Source organism: Chelonia mydas, chromosome 1 (assembly GCF_015237465.2).
Source record: "Chelonia mydas isolate rCheMyd1 chromosome 1, rCheMyd1.pri.v2, whole genome shotgun sequence".
Taxonomy (NCBI): Eukaryota; Metazoa; Chordata; order Testudines; family Cheloniidae; genus Chelonia; species Chelonia mydas.
Window position 1 is genome coordinate 180,797,883 of NC_057849.1, and position 23,263 is coordinate 180,821,145.

A 23,263-nucleotide genomic window follows, 5' to 3' on the forward strand; every position below is an offset into this window, starting at 1 on the left:
GCATGACCTTGCACTTTTCTCTATCAAATTTCATCCTATTACTATTACTCCAGTTTACAAGGTCATCCAGATCCTCCTGTGTGATATCCCAGTCCTTCTCTAAATTGGCAATACCTCCCAGCTTTGTATCATCCACAAACTTTATTAGCACACTCCCACTTTTTGTGCCGAGGTCAGTAATAAAAAGATTAAATAAGATTGGTCCCAAAACTGATCCCTGAGGAACTCCACTAGTAACCTCCTTCCAGCCTGACAGTTCACCTTTCAGTGTGACAGAGTTGTAGTCTCCCCTTTAACCAGTTCCTTATCCACCTTTCAATTTTCATACTGATCCCCATCTTTTCCAATTTAGCTAATAATTCCTCTGTGGAACCATATCAAATGCCTTACTGAAATCGAGGTAAATTAGATCCACTGTGTTTCCTTTGTCTAAACATGAAGGCAACACATGCAATGCATCATGACTTGGGTTGGTTTGCATTTAGTTTTCTTGGGTTCATTTCTGATGTTGAACTAAATGATTCGTGTAGGGATGCCATGATTGGTCTTAATAGTGATCTGTAAAGCATTAGCATTGCTTTCTTATCCGTACCCCAAGTGGTTCTGGAAATACTTAAGTAGATTGATTTTTACTTCTACATTTATCTACAGTATTTTCAATGTGATCCTTCCAAGTTAGCTTGCTATCAAATGTTACATCCAGGGATTTGTAGCTTTTTAACTATACCTATTTACTGTCCACATAGAGACAGTTTACACTCTTTTTAAAATTTTCTTTAGTGAATATCATTCCTTTTATTTTGAGAATTGAAAATTTAAAGTCCCACATTTTCCCATTCTGCATTTTTCCTAAGTGCTTCATTGAGTCACTTCTCAGCTATTTCCTGGTTTCTGTTTTTGGCCCATATTGCACAGTCATCTGCAAACAAGGAAATGCCTCTGCACATCCTTTTGGGGCTATTTATCATTGTATTGAATAAGCTAGAGCTGATGACACCCCCACAAATGAAGTGCCATTTGGGATTGTATATATGCTAGAGTAGGATTTCCCTATTCTGACCTGCATAGTTCTTTTACTTAAGAAGTCATTTATCTTCCAGTATAGTCAGCCATTCTTCTGTCTGACCTTGTGTAGCCCCCCGGTGCTGTCCTGCCCTCTTTATTTGTCCAAACGAGAGCACTTGGAATGGAACAGGAGAGCTGAGCCAAGTTTCACTTAATGGGACCAGCTACCCTGCTACAGATGGGTTTATTACACTATAGTCCTAGCTTCTCCTTCATTTGCGGGTAGAAGTGCCATCATTATGCTCCTCTCTGGTTAGCCCCTTCCTCTCTCTTGATTCCAAATACCCAGTTTCAACTGGTGGACATGTGGCAAGAAAAGGCAAAAAAAGAAGAACAGCAGCAACATTTTACAGTGGCTGACTGCAGTGGGTTTTGGGTTGTTGTTTTTTTTTTTTCCTTTTTCACGAAAAAGCATTAATATAAAATTCCAAAGGTTCATGGCCATATCCCAGCCAGAATATAAATGGCCATGAAACTATGCTTAAAGATGCTCACTGTCATCCTAAACCACCTGCATATTAAGACACCCTGATATTAGTACAGCAGCTGGTTCATTGCTGATTTTTGTTCATTTCTGGGTAGTATTAAAATAGAAGTTTTACTGAGTGGAAAATTCTAAGTCGTTTCTGAGATTCCTTGGTAGGGCAAGCCTCACTCTGCCTCCAATGTAACTTGCAATCCCTCTCCAGTCACTTGTTAGTTTATCTGTCACAAGACACAGAAAGATTTCCTGGGTGTCCATGGAGGGTCTCATCCCCAATGCCTAGAACAACGGTCTTTCCTCCATTCTGGTATCAGAAGTAGCAGAACTTTTTGTAAGGTTGCCGCAGCCTGCAACACAATCACCATTACTGCTATGTTTTCAGATAACTGTCCCCTCACTCCTCTGTCCATATTTCCCTCCTTCCCCCACATCCCATCCTACAAGACGTTTTGGACAGTTGTAAGGTAGCATTTACTTGCCATTTCTTCTCTTGGGCTAACTCCTTGACAAAAGTTCTCCACAAGCAAAAGTCTAGGAGTGAGAACGGCAAGGGAACAACATTCTTTTGAGATAAAAACTGTTATTTTTCACTTGTGGATCCACAGATTGAGAATAAAATTGTATGAAATCAAGGGCAATTGCCAATTTCTTTCCACCTGCCTGTTAATAAATTCAACAGTATTTGACTCACCACTCAGAGGAGATGCCGGGTCTCCTAAAATCAATGTTGGCATGAACATCCTATTGATGATTGTGGTATTAGTGGGGAATAATATATTTACTTTCCTGAGTTGAAACCGGCCAGACTTATGGAACACCCTAGTATCATGCCCCTTGTCAGTGCATTCTATATAGGTGCCCATGTATATGCCATTGTAATCCACAAGGGCCTGCGGAATGATGGATGTTGTAAATATACTCACTTATTCGAAATGGCGCACATAGGATGGTTATATGCATCCCATGCCATCAATTGCACCTGCACAGCTTGGGAAGCTCATCCACTCCAAACCCTGCAATTATTTCCAATGCTGACAAGCCTGGGGAACAGCACAGCATTAACTGCTTTGCAAACTTCAATGAGCACCACCACCATCAGCGACCACTGGGGTAGATTTCCCAGTCCTAAACTGATTGCTAACAGATCTGTAGCAGTCTGGGTTGCCAGTTTCCACAGGGAAATCGCAAAATGCTTCTAGACCATTCTTCGCCCTTTCCTCTTGGGACTCTGCAGTTGAAGTGCCGGGCAAGGTCCTCGTACAGCTCCAAAATGTTCTGGGCCTGTTGCTGGTCATCCTGTGTTTCAATTACAATGTGGTCCCACCAATATGTGCTTGTATTCCTTGCCCAAAAGTGCATAGGTGTCATCTGTCTTTAAAAACAAAATCAGCTCAGTCCAGGCCTCCATGTCTACGTGGTCCCATTCAGTTGCTGTTGTTGTACTGCTATTAACTGCAAGCTGCCGCCTTCATCTTTTCTAGATCCAAAACAGCTTCTGAACCCCCTGCCAACATTGCCCAGCTGCAGCTTGTGCAGAAGCATGAAAAATAAATTCTGCCTTGATGAAAAGCAGCACTTCTTAGACCTGGCAATTAGGGAGAGGAAAATCCACATCTTAGACATGGAACAGCAGAACAGCACACCACCACACCAGCTGGGTTACTGTCAGGTAGTTGTGGACCTAGGCCTCTTCCTCCCATGGTCTCAAGAGTAAACAGACAAATTGCCCCACAACAGCCTGCAAATGTGAGCAGAGTGTGACGCAGTGACTTCTGGCGCTATGAATCTTGGGTTAAGCTCCCATATAGCTGCACTGCTTGTCACAGCCAGATACAATACGGGTGCAGACACAGAGCATGACAGCAGCATGCAAACCTCAACAGTGCAGTCGTGAGATAATCTGCCATGCACTGACAAGCATGCAATTCTTTATTCTGTCACTCGTATGCAGTGAAAATGAGGCCTACTTTCAAAGAATCATAGAATATCAGGGTTGGAAGGGACCTCAGGAGGTCATCTAGTCCAACCCCCTGCTCAAAGCAGGACCAATCCCCAACTAAATCATCCCAGCCAGGGCTTTGTCAAGCCTGAACTTAAAAACTTCAAAGGAAGGAGATTCCACCACCTCCCTAGGTAACACATTCCAGTGCTTCACCACCCTTCTAGTGAAAAGATTTTTCCTAATATCCAACCTAAACCTCCCCCACTACAACTTGAGACCATTACTTCTTGTTCTGTCATCTGCTACCACTGAGAACAGTCTAGATCCATCCTCTTTGGAAACCCCTTTCAGGTAGTTGAAAGCAGCTGTCAAATCCCCCCTCGTTCTCCTCTTCCTCAGACTAAACAATCTCAGTTCCCTCAGCCTCTCCTCATAAGTCATGTGTTCCAGTCCCCTAACCATTTTTGTTGCCCTCCGCTGGATGTTTTCCAATTTTTCCACATCCTTCTTGTAGTGTGGGGCCCAAAACTGGAGACAATACTCCAGATGAGTCCTCACCAATGTCGAATAGAGGGGAATGATCACATCCCTTGATCTGCTGGCAATGCTCCTACTTATACAGCCCAAAATGCCATTGGCTTTCTTGGCAACAAGGGCACACTGTTGACTCATATCCAGCTTCTCATCCACTGTAAGGCCTAGGTCCTTTTCTGCAGAACTGCTGCCTAGCCATTCAGTCCCTAGTCTGTAGTGGTGCATGGTCCTAAGTGCAGGACTCTGCGTCCTAAGTGCAGGTCTCTTCTTTAAACCTCATCAGATTTCTTTTGGGCCATCCTCTAATTTGTCTAGGTCCCTCTGTATCCTATCCCTACCCTCCAGTGTATCTACCACTCCTCCCAGTTGAGTGTCATCTGCAAACTTGCTGAGGGTGCAGTCCACGCCATCCTCCAGATCATTAAAGATCACTTTCTTCTACTGCACCCACTTCTGTGGGGTGTGAGCATTCAAGTAGTTTTATCTGAAGACTATTCGAGTTATGTTGTTTATGATTAACTGTTTGGGTCATGGAGTTTCAGGGAAACCTTGATTATGAACTAGATCTGCAGTTCAAAGTTGCTAACATGGTTAGTGTTGTTCCATTTTGACAAAGCTCTGTCCTTGTCTCCGTGGGTCCCGCATTTCCTGGCAGATTTCGCTAGTCTCAGAGGCTCACTGTGACCCTCCATGTAACCCTTCTCTCTCTAGAGACAAGGGTCAGAGTCTGCTGAGCCATTTTCATCATAAGCCAGCAAGAGAGGTGAGGAGAAGCTATCCTCCCTTGCACAGTCTCTGCTGTCTCCCAGTCTCAGTGATTAACTGGGGTGGGGGGATGAAAGGGGGAAGCCCAGGCCTGCCCTCTACTTCGGGCTCCAGCCCAGGGACCCTAATAGTATCAGCTATGGTAGCTGACCTTTTAGAAACATGACATGTACAATTCCCTGGGCTACTTCCCCACAGCAGCCCCCACTTCCTCAGGCTCCACTTCACCCTTACCTCAGGGCCTCCTTCCTTGTGCCTGATATGGTGTGTACTGCTCAGTCTCTCCAACAGCACAATTTCCTCCCACAGCTCCTGACATCCACACCCACCTGACCAACTGGGAGGCTTTTAACTAGATTCAGCCAGTCCCTGATTGGCTTCAGGTGTCCCAATCAACCTAGCATTCTCCCTGTCTTCTGGAAAGTTCTTAATTGGCCCCAGGTGTCTTAATTGACCTGGAGCAGCGGCCATTTAACTTATTCTGGTACCAGGGATTTGTTTAGCCTGGAGCTAATATATCTATCTCCCACTACTTTTCTATAGCCACCTGGCCTTGCCCCGTCACACCATGTAAATATTTATTATAGGAATCTCATCCGTACTTCCTGTCAACCACGCTGTTTTTGTTTCTTTCAAACGCGTCACACAATGTATGGATAGGCCCAAGAGCTTTGTTATGTGATCCTCACAGGGTGGATACGTATTTCATTCAGAAGGAGTAGTGGAAAGAGAAGACTGAGAGGCACAAAGGGGACCCATAGCCTGTGGGTGCAAGTTTCCTGCACCAACAGAAAGTCGGAATGAGTTTCAGGAGACAGCTAGGGGACTGCTGCTTTGCAATAAGCTGGTCACAACTGCGCTGTCAGGCAGGGACAGCTGCAGCCTGCACACAGCGACTGGTAAAGAGACAAACAAACAGACTGGCACTTTTCCCTATATATGGAACAGGTCCAGACCCAGCTGTCCAATAGCTCAGATTGGGTCTGGCTGAAGAACAAAGATGGAAGCTCACAGAGGGCCCAATTCTTTTACCTTTACTCAAGATGAGTAGCAAATTAGGCCCAGATCCTCAAACCTTTTTAGGCACCTAACTCCCATTGAAATCAATGGGAGCTAGGCAGCTAAAATACCTTTGAGGATCTGGATCTTAGACCCCAATTTAGCAAGTACATAAACCTGTGCCTAAATTTAAGCACATGAATAATCCCATTGCAGTCAATGAGATTATTCATTACGCTTAAAGTTAGGCATAGGTTTAATTACTTTGCTTAGTCAAGGTCTGATTGCGCTTGTAAAGTGGTCTAGTTGATTTCAGTGGGACGACTGGAAAAGTGTGGTGCTACATGGTGAAAGGATGGCAGGACTGGACCCAGGTCTCTGACTTTCATGATCTGCCTGACAAGCTTAGTTCTATGCAAATGATACAAGACTTGGGTGAGCTTGGGATTTAGCATATGCTCCCATGGGTAGTTAAATGGAGTATATAGTGCTCCTAAACAATAGCTCTGTATTTCAGCAGTAACCACTGCTGTAATGTATCAGTGTACATTTGTGCCGCAAATAATACATTGTGGAATTCTGTGGCTTAAAAATAAGCTTCATCCTGGTTTTGTTGTTGTTGTTTTTAAATAGAGTTATGTTTTTATTTTTCCTTGAAATTTGAGGTGGCAACCTGATACCTGCTCCAGGACCTAGACCCTCCTGAACAAGAAACAAATTGAACTGAATTATGGCAACTGATGTAAAGCCCTTTTAGGTTAGGATGTACAAAGGAGCATAAAAGTTGTGTGTCCAGCTTGAAATTCAATGGGAGCTGGGTGCCTAGCTCCCTGAGGTCTTGTGCACATACAAAAGTTGTACTGCTTTAACTATTCCAGTATAATTAAAGAGGTACAACCCTACTAATGTGGACTAGACTCTGTTACACCACTATAAATGTGCTTATACAGACACAGCTTATTCATGTATGAGAAGGGGACTGAGCTATACTGATATAAGGGATCTTTATACTGGCATAACTGCATCCTTATCATGGTTGTGTATGGTATAACTATATCAGTGAAAAATCAAATCCCTAACAGAAATAGATATACTGGTACAAAATCTGTGTGTAGATTAGGCTTTAAGTCCTTTGAAACTTCCGTCTTTGATGAGATATAAAGAAAATTGCATAGGGACTATGTTCAAAAGCCATAACAATCATCACTGTGTGCCCAGTATGCTCTTCCTCAGTTTTTAAGGATAAATTATTTTTGATTCTCTTAATAAGAGTTAAATGGTTATTTTTACATAAAAGTGTTTGACATTCACATGGAAAATATTTGTGTAAAATCAACATAAAAACTTAATCATATTTTGGTAACTAGTACAGTATGTCATATGATAGTTATTCTCTAATGGCGATATTATGTGGCATTTGTTTTTCTGAGAACAATGAAATATTACTTCTTTCCCAATGAAAAGACAGTCATAGGGATACTTCAGTTTTTTCTGTTTCACAAATTTAACAGAAGAAAATGACACCGGGTTGATGTAAACAATACTGGCCAAGCTCTTCCAAAATGGGAGTCTAAAGTTAGGCTCCTAAATCTATATTTAGGCAACTAAAGAAGACCTGATTTTCAAGAGTAGTGAGAGATTTAATCTGAGCTATTGGATGCTCTGTGCTTTTGAAAAGTAAAGCACTTTAAAGTGTCTAAATATGGATTTTTGTAGCCTAATTATTTCAATACCTTGACTACTGTGTTATCAATTGGTGTTGACATGAAGAATGGACAAACTCATCCTTTGTGTAACTTAATTTCTATGGATTCTTACTAGAGATAAATTTGGCACAAGAGTGCTAAATCCCAGTTAACAAATATATCCAAGAACAACATTTTCTTCTTATTATTATTATCTATTATCTATGATTATTCTTTTCATTTACGAGCAACTACTTTACAAAGTGGAAAGAAAGTGTAATCCTGCACAAAACTGCCTTTCAAAAAGGTTTTTAAAGTGCCATACACTTCGTGATCTACTACTTCAGGTAGTGCACTCGTAGGCTTTTTGGGCTGCAGATCACCAACGCACAGGCTTAACTTCAAGAGAGTGAATAGTCCTACTGAAGCTGGGAAACATAAAATGATGTGGGATTCCTTCCTTTAGGAAGGGATGTGTCCAAAGGAACCTAACGGCATTGGGTTGCCCAGCTGCCATTGAGGTCATATCTCTTTGTAAAAGACCCCCTCTGCACATGGATCACTTGAGCACCATATAAACAGAGTCCCAAACTGCATCCCCAGTACCTGAACCATTGATCATGAAATGTTCAGAAAGGAAATCAGGGACAGGAACATTGCATGCTGTCCCTACATCCCAGTATTTTCCGAGGACGTCTCTGTATGGTTGGAAGATATGGGTCATACAAGCAGTTGTCCATTGACAAATAAATGGATGGGCTAAAGTCACGAAGAGAAAAAGTAGTTTACAGTACTGCTCAAGTCAACAACCCTGTTGCTTACTTTTCTTTCTAAGTCTCTGCTAACCCTGTCTGAAATGTCAACTGGGTCCATGCATTGCCTTGTTGCTACTTAATGGTCCCACAACTCCAACCTGAAAGGAAAATAGAAACAGCTATTATGTTGTGTAATCCTGCTTTCTTTTAAATCAGATTGGTATTGAACAACTTCTGTTACACAGTAAAACCAATGCATTTTTATTTCACAGATCATGCAATGTCTTCCAGACATCTGCTTTTAGAAAGCTCTTATCCCATTTAGATAAATTCTTCCCTTGCTATGCCAGACTCTGTGAAGAGGAATCTTGAGGTCTTACTTAACTCCAACCTAGCTTTTGCTTCTCAGATTAGTTCTGTTATTAAATCACATTTATGTGGCTGGTGTTGTGGTAATATAACTGAAAACTTCTTAATAGTCTTCTTTAATATAATTATAATAGCATCTAAAACATAATAGGTTCTATAATCAGTGCAAGTCGGATTTGTACACAAAAACACTACAACTTTGAAGGGAAGAAAAAATCATTAAATTATCAATATCTGTTTATTGTTCTTTATTGTGAGAAGTTTTGTGGTTGAAACACTGGACTGAGCCTCAGAAGGTTTGGGTTCAGTTCCCCTCTCTGTCACAGATTCCCTGTGTGACTTTGGGTAAGGCACTGAATCTTTCTGTGCCTTGTTTCCCCATCTGTAAAATGGGGATGAGGTTTCCTTTCTCCAATCTTTTTATCTGACTTGTCGATTTAGACTCTAACTGCTTTGGGGCAGGAACTGCCTCTTACTATGAGTAATGGATCTGCTCACTAAGGAATCGTGGGTACATTCCTTTGTACTAGAGGTTCTCCTTTCAATTTGGTTCCCATGTTAGTTTTGAAACACATAGAGATGAAAAACACATATATCTGTGATGAGGAGCACTAGGAATGGATTGCCTTCTTGATCATTGAAAAGTTTGTCTAAAGCAGCGGTTCTCAAACTTGGGTCACAAGCCCATTTTAATGGAGTCACCAGGGCTGGCTTAGACTTGCTGGGGCCTGGGGCCAAAGCCCTACCCCCACCACCCAGGGCCAAAGCCCAAGGGCATCAGCTCTGTGTGCTGGGTCTTAGGTTACAGGCCCGCTGCTTGGGACTGAAACCCTTGGACTTTGGCTTTGGATCTGGGGCAGTGAGACTCGGGCTTTGACTTTTCCCCCACCACCACCACCCAGAATGGTGGGGCTCAGGCGGGCTTGGTCCCCACTCCTGGGATCATGTAGTAATTTTTGTTGTCAAAAGGGGGTCATGGTGCAATGAAGTTTGAGAACCCCAGATCTAAAGAAAGCCAGAGGCCCCAACTGAGATAAAGGCACCAGTGCTCTAGGGGCTGTTCATACACATATTAAGAGATGGTTCCTACCCCAAAAAGCTTACAGTCTAAGTAGACAAGACATACAATCGGAAAGAACATCTAATGAAGTGCTCCTTCAACTGTGGACCATGGACGAGTTTCTGGTGGAGAGATGTCCGGTCTTACAGTACTGATTGTTCCTTATTTCCACTGCTATAGTGCATTAAACTAAGTTAAATGCATTTAAAATATATTCCTGACTGTTGGTTTTTTATTCATTTCAGCAGTAGCTGTAATTACCATGGGTATGTTAATTATATTTTAACAAGTTGTATTACCTGTCATTTTTAAGTGAAAGTGATTAACCATTGGAACAGCTTACCAAGAGCTATGGTGCATTCTCTGTCTCTTGAAGGCTTACAATCAAGATTGGATGTCTTTCTAAAAGATATACTGTAGCTCATCTGGAAGTTATGGGTTTGATGCAGGAATCACTGGGTGAAATTCTATAGCCTGTGTTATGCAGGAGATCAAACTAGATGATCATAATGGTCCTTTCTCGTATTTAAACATATGTATCTATGTTATTCAGTTATATATAGGAGGGCATTTGATCTGCATGATAGTGAATGAGAGTGGAGAGGGTCCATGCTATGAATGCGTTTGAGAGCCTTTGACCGAGAGAATCCGTGTTCATATTCCACAAGATAATGGCAAGTACTAGAAAAGCACTGTTTCTAGATCCAACAGAAATCTGCTATTGAACAGAAATATATTAACATATTTCATAAAGCCCTTTGTAAAGCTATTAATACAAATCCTTTGTAGTGTAGGAACAGCATAGTGTTCTTCTGACAGATACTAGCGTTGGCTCCATAGCACCTGACAGTCAGCATTGCATAAACTCATGAAAAATGTGCTTTCCAGGTACCACCACAAGTAAACAGGATTTCCCCCTATAATAACTAATTGTTTATAGTAATCTATAATGAGGGAAGCCCATTATAGTATAAAATAACAGGATCAACAGGAAGGAATTCATGTTAAATAGTGTTTATTTGTATGAAATAAGAACATAAGGTTGGCCATACTGGGTGAGAACAATGGTCCCACTAGTCTAATATCCTGTCTTCCAACAGTGGCCGGTGCCAGCTGCTTCTGAGGGAATGAACAGAAGAATAGGGCAATTATCGAGTGATCTGTCTCTTGTCATCCAGTCCCAGCTTCTGGCAGTCAGAGGTTTAGGAAGCACAGAGCATGGGGTTATGCTCCTGACCCTCCTGGCTAATAGCCATTGATGGATCTAGCCTCCATGAACTTATCTAGTACTTTTTTGAAGCCAGTTGTACTTTTGGCCTTCACAACATCCCCTGGCAACGACTTCCATAGGTTGACTGTGCTTTGTGTAAAGAAGTACTTCTTTATGTTTGCAAAAAGAAAAGGAGGACTTGTGGCACCTTAGAGACTAACCAATTTATTTGAGCATAAGCTTTCGTGAGCTACAGCTCACTTCAAGTGGCTGTAGCTCACGAAAGCTTATGCTCAAATAAATTGGTTACTCTCTAAGGTGCCACAAGTACTCCTTTTCTTTTTGTGAATACAGACTAACACGGCTGTTACTCTGAAACCTTTCTTTATGTTTGTTTTAAACCTGTTACCTGTTAATTTCATTGGGTGACCCCTGCTTCTTATGTTACGTGAAAGGATAAATAACACTTCCTCATTTACTTTCTCCACACCATTCATGATTTTATAGACTTCTATCATACCTCCCTCAGTTGTCTCTTTTCCAAGCTTAACTGTCCCATTCTTATTAATTTCTCCTCATATGGAAGCTGTTCCATACCCCTAATCATTTTTGTGGCCCTTCTCTGTACTTTTTCCAATTCCATCTTTTTTGTGATGGGGTGACCAGAACTTCATGAACTATTCAAGGTGTGGGCGTACCATGGATTTATAGAGTGGTGTTATGATATTTTGTGTCTTATTATGTTTCCCTTTCCTAATTGTGCCTAACATTTTGTTTGCTTTTTTGACTGCTGCTGCTCATTGAGCAGATGTATCCACAGTGACTCCAAGATCTCTTTCTGGAGTGGTAACTGCTAATTTAGACCCCATCATTTTGTATGTATAGTTAGGAGTATGATTTCCAGTGTGCATTATTTTGCATTTATCAACATTACATTTCATCTGCCATTTTATTCCCCGGTCACCAATTTCGTGACATCCTTTTGTAACTCTTTGCAGTCAGCGTTGGATTTAACTATTTTGAGTAATTTTGCATTGTCTGCAAACTTTGCCACCTCTCTCTTTACCCCTTTTTCCAGATCATTCATGAATATGTTGAATAGCACTGGTCCCCGTACAGATCTTTGGGGGACCCCGTTATTTACCTCTCTCCAGTTTAAAAACTGACTGGTTATTCCTATCCTTTGTTTCCTATATTTTAACCAATTACAGATCCATAACAGGACCTTCCCTCTTATGCACCATATTTTTGCTTACGCCCTTTGATTTCAGAAAGTGGAACATCATAGATAGGACAAAATATGCCCAGTAAAAGTGTTTACAAGTGTTCAGCATGCTCAAGAGGGCTAGATCAATGCTGCTTTTCAACATGGACAAAAAGATATGTTTTTCTTCCATCCTACTTCGTCAACCATAGTTCAAACAATGTGGTCAGATTTAAAAGCAAAGCTTCCCAACTCTGTGTGTTTGAATGTTATGTACTACAAGGCATAAATCTGTCGCAATAACCATTAAACTAACTGAGTAGCCATTATAGGGATCAATGTAAGTCTGCCCCTTCATAGCATCCTTACCTTGCATCAGGGTAATTACTTGTTTTTAATGCATAAGGCTTAATGGTAAGACAGTAAGTTCCCACTGCAAAGGGGGGATCATTTTAAGAGGCTTTCTAAGCCTAAGTATCACTACATCTGAGAAGATGTATTAGTTTTAAAAGTGTATAGGTTGTTTATTCATGACCTATGTGAAATTAAGATACCTGTAATGTACGTGAAAGACAGTGCTTTCTCCTTTAGAGTCGTGGATATACTAGATCATGGATCCTTGTGTGTATAGAGTGTTCATATCTTCATACTATTAATATGATTTCATTTTACTGTAAATACTTGTAGGTCTTTTGGTGTCTGGAGACCCTGACTAAAAACAAAAACAATTTACCCAGCTTCTAGCATCTTCGACGTTTGCATTTTGTAAGAAGTGAAGGGAGGCAAAAAAGACCGTGAGACTGTCCAAATGATATGTCGTGGATGGTTTACTACCCCAGTTTTTGTTTTTATGACAATAGTAATCTTTCATAAAGCATTAGAGACCACTAGATGTGCCTGAGAATGGAAGACGGCTTTGAATAGTTTCCCAGTAGGAGAAGAGGTCTGTTATAATGGTGTCCACTAGGTGGCAGACTGAGCCTATTAAAAGGTGTGTTGGTCTTTGACTTGATAAATAAAAGGTAGGTGCTAAGGCTGGGCCAGATTCTGCCACCCTTACTCACACTGAGTAGGCTGTTGCTTCACAAGTAGTACCACTGAGGTCATGGGACCGATCACCATGAGTAAGGGAGGCAGAATCTGACCTGTTGGTAGACTAACTGCAAAAGAATAGAACATCTACTTAGATACACATATTTACTACACTACATCTACGATACAGGAGTGAGAAAGTGAGATCAAGGCATTGAATCCAAATTAACAGTGATTTTTGGATTTTTATATATGCTTGAGCAAATGACTTAAATAATCCAATTTACGGTAGTGTTGCATCATAACAATAACATAGGTTAGTGTTCAACTACACATATAAAAAAAAGTTGTCTGCGTGTTAATTTCAGCTTGGTGCCATGAAAGGGGGAAAAAACGCTAAATAGTATGTTTCTATGGAATCATGTTCAGATGATTCCGGTTCTGATCAAAAGTCAGAATTTAAGTGAATCTGAAAGGGATGTCAATGGCCCTTCTCCTTCTATCCCTCCTGAAAACTCCCAACTACCTGTTGTAGGAAGTGCATTATAATGCCACACTTTACAGTTGAGCCCTTATAAACTGGAGAGTGTTATTACGTATTATTTGTATTCTAGTAGCCACTATAGTCCCTAACCCCATTGTGCTAGGTTCTGTACAAACAAATGACACAAAGCTGGTCCCTGCCCTAAAGAGCATGCTCTCTAATTTGAGTTAAAGTAATTACTTACTTAATAAACAATACCAAGAATGAATTATGAAGTTGCAGTTTTATGTCTACATTTCTTGGCACTGGTCCTGTTTTAGACCCTTCACATTAACTGAAACATGAATTTCTGTTGTTTGGTTTTCTTTTTTGTCCCCGTGTTCAGTGGTAATGAAATAAAAGAGAGAGCTCTGCCTTTCTTGGAAGTTAGAGACTTAACTCAATAGCCATTGATTGCTTAGTTAAAATTAATGGAAAAATCTGGTTTCTTGGTAATTTGTATGCAAAGTTTCACCCTAATATCTTGGAGCATATAAAATTAATCCTTGGTATTTAGGACCAAGTACTAGAGCAAGCCAAAACTTGGAATTTCCAGTCCACTGGAAATTCTGAGATTTTGAAAAAGTTTCCATTCTGTTTTGGAATGAAAACTGCACGTGTCAGTACATAGCAGGTGGAAATAGACTGCTTCTCCAGCCCAGGATGAAAGAATTGCCTAACACAGGTTGCTCATGTACATGCTTCAGAAATGGTCCTGCAATTTTTACTGCTTTAAAAGGATTGGACAGCTTGTATTATTAATGCCAGGTCATTCTTGAAGAGTGGGTTTGGAAGCATATTGTGGTATCTATGCCAGGATGAGGAGAATCAACTTTCAGCTTGAAAAGGAAACGAATTAGTGATTCAACATGTAATTAAGAACATCTTCTTGTAAGCCAGAGAGGAGATAATAAAGCCAATTGTGTGTAACAAAATTCTGCATACCATTAGTACCCTGGGCTACAGCAAGCTGTACATTGAAGAACTCAATGTAAATGTAAATGTACAGTGATTGCCTTGCCTACAACAATTGCTTTAGTTAAAAAACTAACAAGTGGGTTTCCTGAAATAGAAGGTGCTATCATGAGCAAAAATGATCATGAACTGGAGCCTGCTTAATAATACCAAAAGCAATTTGCAAATATTTTTATAAATAAAAGCAACAAGTAAGGTTTGTTGTTATTTAAGTGGTAAGGGACAAGTGTATCATATATTTATTGTTTGAGTATTTGTAAGGCTACAAGGTATTTGTTGGGGAGTTAGTTTTGTTTTGTTGGTTTTTGGTTGTTTGTTTTTAAAGTTGCAAACCCCAGAAATTATATGGGGCTTTGTAGGATTAATTATTCATGAGAAAATTCAGACGGCAAATGTGTTGCTCATTGTTTGCTACTCATTACTCATCATCTTTCTATTTAGCACTTTGCCATCCAGTCAAGAATTAAAAACAACACCACATGACTTGGGTATTCAGTCATGCACCAGGAATACGGAATAGTCAACGTGAATAGCTCACATGCAACCCACAGGCTAAAATTTCTTTGAATAACCTGCTTGGCAAATATTTACATAGAATATATTTGTAGAAATCAAGATCAGGTTGTAAATAGCTCACACAGAAAAGAATGCTTCATTTACAAGAATTCAACAGCTCTCATAATGATAACAATAACTTATTATTGTTATTATTATTATTCTTATGTATTTGTATTGTGGTAGCACCTGGAGCCTTAATCTGGGCCAGGACCCCCGTTGTGCTAGGTGCTGTACAAACACAGAACTAAAATAAGATCATAAGAAATAGTTATCCACTAGTGAAAATCTCCATGATCAATGCTGTCATGTACCGCCAGGCAAGATCAACCTGCCTGGGTGCTATCCTAACCCATCCTCAACAGAGCACATAGATCCTGTACTTTGTGTAGAAATGTGTCATTTTTCATAGGGTTTGGTTTTTCTGGTAACTCAGAAACACTGACAGAAGATAAACCCCAGTGTGCACTTCCTCCCCGAGCATGGCTTTGCATAGCATTTCCTGCCAGAACCTCCATTTTCCTAGTCTCCTAGTTCCCTCTCTCTAAAGTCCCTGCCCACCTCCTCCTTTCTATCGTCACTGAAAAGTTGATGAACTGCACCTGTCTGGATGAATCAGCAGAACTTTTGGTGCATTATGCAGGGTTCTTTGTGGTGTGAAGTTGACACTATGTTCATGGACACTCTCTGATATTTGTAAAACCCTTCTTTTTAGTGCATGGATACAAATTTTTAGAACCAATATTTAGGGGGAGGGGCAGGGAGGAGAGACAGATTCTCCCTAGCCTTGATGTGATTTTACAATGAAACAAGCCCCTTGCACAGCCCACGTAAGGGGTAAACAATATGGCGGTCTCTGTTCTCTGGCAGTGCAGGGAAAACTGGCTTCACAGAGGGGACATGGCAGAAGTGGGGCCATGTTCCTGCCACTACTCCTCCTCTCTCCCCCCACTGCCCCCACATAGAGTTGCCCTTCTCAAAGGGATAGCACGGTATGAAGACTCCCCTGAATGCAGGGTTGCTCCTGGAGGTTGCTTCACTGCCCTTTACTATGGCTTGTGCCGTAAAGGCATGAGCAAGAGCTGAATGTTCTGTAGGCAGAGCAATGTTCTGCATTCACAGATGTTGACATGGTTCTCTTACCCCTTCCCTACATGTTATAAGAAAGACATTTTAAAAAGTTCATGAGCTGCATAAGCCAAACATGAAAAAGCACTGCAGTCGCCTCACAAAAAGCTACTGAATGTGGCCATATATAGTTTGAATAGGAATCCTGGAAAGGCCCGGGAAACTGGACCACATGTCCCTGCCCTTTCTTTCTCTCTCTTTATTTTTAATATATCTTTTCAAAATAACATCAGGGAGAGAAGTTTTTGTTATGTTAAAGCTACAGTACTTGAGGTCATTTGCCTCAAGCTGAGATCCAGATAATAAGTAGCTCACCTAAGGTTTGGGACATAATATTGGAGAGCTTTTTGGCCATAAAACAAAACAGCTTATTTCTGCATTTGCCTAAGCAACATGGGTGCAGCTCTCCCATGTCTTGAGTCTCTTTTGCTGATTGAAACAGATGTGGAGTCCTTGGGGCATTTTAAACTTTTGTGACCTGCACCTCATCAACTCTATTTTCCCCCTCTGTATAAATAAATAAATAAATAATCTTATTCCAAGGGATGAATTATATTACATCATCCCACATTTTGTTCATGAGTGATACATGAAACACTTTGAAAATGCAATGCATGTGAGGCATTAGACACTGGATCACCAAAGAGAACTGCATGAGATCAGTTGAGATTCTTTCTTTGCATGGAGTTAATTGATTTCCCCCTTCACTTCCTGTCCTAAGCCATTTTGTTGTGTTGGATGTTAAATAACTGTTATATGCTGCCAGCAGGCAGATACTCAGCAGTTTAGGACAGTGAGGTCCCTGTAAGTTATGTCACATTGGGCACTCAGAATTACTAGTCACTTTTGTAAAGCTTGGCCATTAAAATTAATGGGATAAATAGAATCATAGAACAGAAAGAGACCTTGAGAAGTCATCTAGTCCAGTCCCCTGCACTCATGGCAGGACTAAGTATTATCTAGATCATCCTGACAGGTGTTTGTCTAACCTGCTCTTAAAAATCTCCAATGATGGAGATTCCACAACCTCCGTCGGCAATTTATTCTAGTGCTTAACCACCCTGATAGTTAGGAAGTTTTTCCTAATGTCCAACCTAAACCTCCCTTGCTGACATTTAAGCCCATGACTTCTTGTCCTATCCTCAGAAGTTTAAAAAGAACAATTCTTCTCCCTCCTCCTTGTAACAACCTTTTATGTATTTGAAAACTGTTATCATTTCCCCTCTCAGTCTTCTCTTTTCCAGACTAAACAAACCCATTTTTTTCCATCTTCCCTCATAGGTCATGTTTTCTAGACCTTTAATCAATTTTGTTGTTCTTCTCTGGACTTTATCCAGTTTGTCCACATCTTTCCTGAAATGTGGCACCCAGAACTGGACACAATACTCCAGCTGAGTACTAATCAGTGTGGAGTGGAGCAGAAGAATTACTTCTCGTGTCTTGCTTACAACACTTCTGCTAATACATCCCAGAATGCTGTTTGCTTTATATATACATATACATTTATATCACTGGGGAAATAGATCCCCTCATATATTCATTTGCATGTCATTACCCAAAATGTTTTTCCTGCTTAAAGTTACAGTTTAGGGCCCAATCCTTCCCCCCATTGACTTACATGACGTCAGGACTGGACCCATAGTACAATCTGATTACTGGGTTTTGAGAAATTACAAATTTTTTTAAGTATGCTTCTCAGATTTACTATCTACTGACCCTGCACAGGAGAAGTGGTAACCTAGAGGCAGCAAAACTGTCAGACAAGGAAGCACTGACTGAAGGGATCCTCATGCCAAGGCTGTTCTGCCGCCAAGCAGGCAGAGCACAGGAGTTGAGAGCGCCGTGTCTTCCATAAGCCCAGATGAAACTTTATTTTCTCAGACTTTTTTCTTAAATAATTTCTTCTCCTAATCTCCCTCTGTTTACTTCTGACATTTCTGACTCTCTCCTCTCCTCACAATTCAGGGTGCCCTGTGGGAGATGCCTAGCTGTTACTTCACAAAATGGCTGACATAAGAAAGCAGGAGAGAGCCTGCTTTCATGTGAAATGCAATGCCACCTCTCGAAAGCGACAGTCCTTCAGGGCAGCTAAGGAAACGGCTCTTTGTTAGCCAGAATTAGAAATGTTCGCATCTGGTTTTCAGGATAGGCTTTTTCTTTCTGTTCCCATGACACTATGTCTAAATGGGTAGTCATTGTGCTGAGTCTATAATTAGATATGCTGTCTGCTAGACAAGATGGTGAGTTGCTACAGGTTGGCAAATGTTTTCCTTCCAGAAGTAAAAATATACCTTGGCTTCCCTCTCAGTTCAGCTTTCCTCAGATTCATCAGATCCAAAAGAAAAAAAAAAACCATCCAAAAGCCAGTTCCTACATGTAAGGATTTGAAGCATTAATGATTTCAAAAGGAGGATCAATTCTTGTTTCAGGGACCCAAAATCAATGTGACCATTGGTACAGAGGCCAAGGAAACAATGATCGGAGCCAAGGGTGATTTTTGATTTAAGGAAGAAGTCATAAAAATTGAATCCTTTCCTTGGTGGAATTATGAAGCTATGGCCAGTTCTCCTCACATCTCATCCTCCTCAGTTTATTTGGCAAGAACCATTTTTGCAAGGTGCAAGGAACTAAAAAGCAGTTCCCTTTGCTCACAGGCAAAAGGTCAGAAGTGCTTCTGAATGAGATTTCCATCACTTCTGTCTTGGTTGCTGATGCCTCCCTGGATAAGAGTCGCATTTTGTCTGTGACTATGGCAGCCAACGCAATTCCCAGAGGGTACCTTTGGTTGACCACCTGGAAAGCTGATTCTCAGGCAAAACAATTAGTGGCGACTGCTCTCCTCCAGGGAGGCAGAGTTTTTGGCAAATCTCACAACTAAGGAGTCACCCAGAACTCAGGCAATGCAAAAATCCCTTCCTTCTTTGTCTTCATGCAAACGCCAAAGGAGTGAATGGAGGTCTTTATATCATGAAGAACAGAATTGCTTTGCACGCTGACCATAGCTCTGAACATCAAACATACTGCACCTTCACCCAGTGGAGATTTAGATCCAAAGGCTGCATAAATAATGCATGCAATCAAGGGGCAGAACTAACGCTGCATGCAAATGCTTAAATCTGGCCTTTCCTAACTTTTGAGTGTTTGATTTTGCAATCTTAATAATATTCTTTTAACATAGGTGCCTTATAGGATATTTGTCATTCATACACATGTAATTTGAGTCAATTTGTGACATTAGCCACTGAAAAGTTGTAAAAGAATGTTGGAAGCTTTCCTCTCTTTTAGGACCTATTTGTATATCTCACACCCATGTTAGTGAGCGTATAGATGAGTAGTCTCATTAAATTCAGTGGAACTGCTCACATGCGAAAAAATACACTGATGTGAGAAAGGCTTGCATATTTGGGTCTTTAATCCACATATGAATTTGTGGGTATCTGTTTTATCAGAATTTTTATCCAGTGGCTGCCTTTGGAATCTTTAAAATCTGTTGAATAGTTGTTGTTTTTAATTTGTGGCTTATTAACTTATTTTAACACAGTAGTCTCTCTCCCGTTAATTTTGTTGATTTGCCTATATAGTTCACCCTGCAATAGGCATCTCAGCATGCTGTACAGCACAGATGTGTAAGAAGATGCAAACCCTAAGGAATTTGCAGTCTTATTGAGATTCATACCTCATTTGTGTAATTCTAACGGTCACAAATACAATGGTCTTTAATACACACTCAAAAATATACAGCAGAGGTTTGCCGGTATAAATCATCATTCATCCAAATTACTTCATTTTTGGAATCAAGTCAAGTGAAACTTCCATTTCTCTTTTTTATTTTAATTCAATGTTTTAATAATGTTGTTGCCTTAATACACAGTTACAGAAGAGCTAATACTATATCTGGTTTACATTTGTTTTTGCTTCCCACTGTTGAATGAACAATCAAGTGTTTTTCACGGATTAGCAGCAGTTGTAAAGTGTTCTGACTTTCTCTTCCTTTCAAACTAAGGAGTGAGAAGCAAATTATATTGGTTGCTTTGGCATTTTTGGAGTAGCTGAGGCATTCACAGTGCAAACCACTGTTATTCATACTGTTATAATTCCTTTGCAGTTAAGTCATTACTAGCAATCAGAGCAGGCTTGTAGTACAATACCTTATTTGGGAATGTCATGTGAGATGCCCAGAGCAATATGAAAAAATAAAGGCCAACTTGTCTGGCTGTGGAGGGATTTATAACAAGGCCACTGGCAGAGATCTGTTGGGAAGTATTACGAGCTCCTGCTCAGTTGATCATATAAACACCAAAGCCAGCAGGTGCATTACATTTGTACACTATCTTTTTTCCTTCAGGTGTGGTATTAAAAATTCGGTTGTTGCAACATGTTTATATAAACTTGAATTATAATGTCATCTTCATGTAGATGGTGGAGCTAAAGTTTTTCAGCAGTTAAACATGAAAATCATATAAAGCCACTTAATACTTTATTTTTTTATTTTTTTTTTAAACAAATGGAACTACACTGCTAAAAGAACACATCTGCTTCGGATAACATTTTTCTCTGTGCATAATAGGAAAACTACCCTTGATTACATCCATAATAGAAATATATAATAATCAGGTGTTAAAGATTACATTTGAGGGTGTTTGTTTTTAAACAGCTGGATCCTCAGATCTGAGCTCCTCACCCAAGTTTGAGCACATTTGATCCAAATCTCAACTTGTGACGCAAGCTCATCACTCTTTTTTATTTTTTTATTTTTTTTTTAAATAACTGTTTTACATGAAAAGCCTGTTTAGTTGCATGAAAATTTGAGTGTACTTCCTATTTACAAGGTGGTAATAATAACCATACCATGGAGTGAGCAAACTTTGACATCAATGGTTAAAATGTTGCTAGCACAGGGAACAGTTATAATTAAGTTATCAGGAATTCTCTGTAAATTGTTATTACTATCTGCAAAAAGCTGTGTTGATGTAGTAATAAGTTTGAGACTGCTGAGCACTCAGGTCAGGAAATGGCAATATTAACTTTTTGTTCCATATGCATTACTTATACAGTCTTTAAATACATTATAAAATATGACTGCATATGTATAAGGCCTATTCTTTCTTTCTTCCTGCATTCTGCTGTTATGGGCCTTGCAAGAAAACGAGAAGGAGAAGAAGGAAGAGAAGAAAAGAAGGAGGAGGAGGAGAAGAAAGCTCATAAGGAAAGGCTCAGGATAAAGAGAGAGAATGATCTAGTAAATAAGGTGCTAGCCCTGAACGGGGGACTTGGATTCACTTCCTTGCTCTGCCACAGACTTCCTGTGTGACCTTGGGCAGATTACTTAATTTCTCTATGACTCAGTTCCACATTTGTGAAATGGGGATAATAGCACTTCCCTATCTCATGGGCATGGGAGGGGGGAGCAGGGTGTGAGGATAAATACATTAAAGAGTGTGAGACACTCAGTTAATATGGTGATGGAGGGGCATTAGAGAAGAGGGAAATCCTATACAATCCTGATATCTTCATTATAATGGTGGCAATTTTTAAAAAATGGCCATATGCTTGAGAGAGAATTTGTAAAATGATACATTAAAGTTGAAGCTGATAGCATTTTTCGCTAAAATATTATATTAAAATAGTTTGATTTTTACCTTTATGTATGTTCTACTTGGAAGATCCGCAAGAGTTACAGAGCTTAATACATTTATGGGCCACTCAAGTATTTTTGTAAACTGCATTGATTACAGGTAGGGCCTAATTTTCAGAGGTACTGTGCATTTGCAACTCCACGGGAAGTCAGTGAGTGGTACAGAAGTTCAGTACCTTTGAAAACCAGGTCCTTACTAGGCCAGTAGGTATTGAATATATATAGTGACCCCAGTTTTAAATCTAAACTGTGCACAGAGCTGCCAATGCCCATCAGAATTCTGCATATGGTCCAGCTGCAGACTAGCTGCAAACAGACCCTAGGACTGCAAAATAACATTTAGTTACTGTATATGGCTTAACCAAAGAGATTTGAGATGTTGGTCCTGATGATGTTTATGTGAAGAGATGCTTGAGTTGGGGATGGGATCAAAAGGGACACTGTATGATTACTTTGGAGGTCTCCCCTAGGAAGGGAACAGGAGATGGAGGGGGAGAGTTTGCTGTGGAAGAATGGCTGTTCCAGCAGAGGGAGGATCTGACTTTGTAGATTTGAAAGGAATTGGGTCTCACAGGTCTGAGAACTAATGCTTGTCCATAAGAGAGAGAAGGAGTGGCAGGGCTTTCTAGAGGGGAAAGGAAGCTCAAGCTCCCAAGAGTTTATCAATTCAGTAAGTTGGAAAGCTGACCAGATATCCCCGAGGTAAGATAAAGGCTTGAGACCAGCTATTCATGGTGTTTCCTCTGAGTTCCTGTGAGTTCACAACTGTTTGCATCCAGTGAAAGGAAGTGACCACCCTTCCTCTACACACCCCTCCTGCCCCCCGCCTTGTGTCCCTTTTGGGGCTCGTCTAAGAACGAATGGGAAGGATTTTTGTGTGTCTTGAATGGACCCCTGTCATAAATATAAAGGGAAGGGTAACCACCTTTCTGTATACAGTGCTAGAAAATCCCTCTTTCCCCCCCCTTGTACAGCCAAAAGTGCAGCTATAGCCCAGACATTTTGAAATCTAATGATAAAGTTAAAGATGTAAGTAACAAAATTGTAGTGTAAGCAGAGTCAGGATGAGCTCTACCCTGACATCTGGTGGTGAGTTGTGGTAGGTTGTGGAAAAGAACTTCAGGGGCTGATCTCATTTGCATAGGCATACCCTAGATGGTCACTTTGGCTGCTGTGGGATCCCCAATTTCTCTGTTATTGGGGCAGGAAGAATAAAGTGTCGTTATCCTGATTATGTGAATCAAGGACAGTGGAACTGTACTTGGCTTTTTGTTATGATGGAGGGACTCGCCATCAACTAAGGAGCACTCACTAGGCAGGGGACATGGGTTTCAAAACTCCAG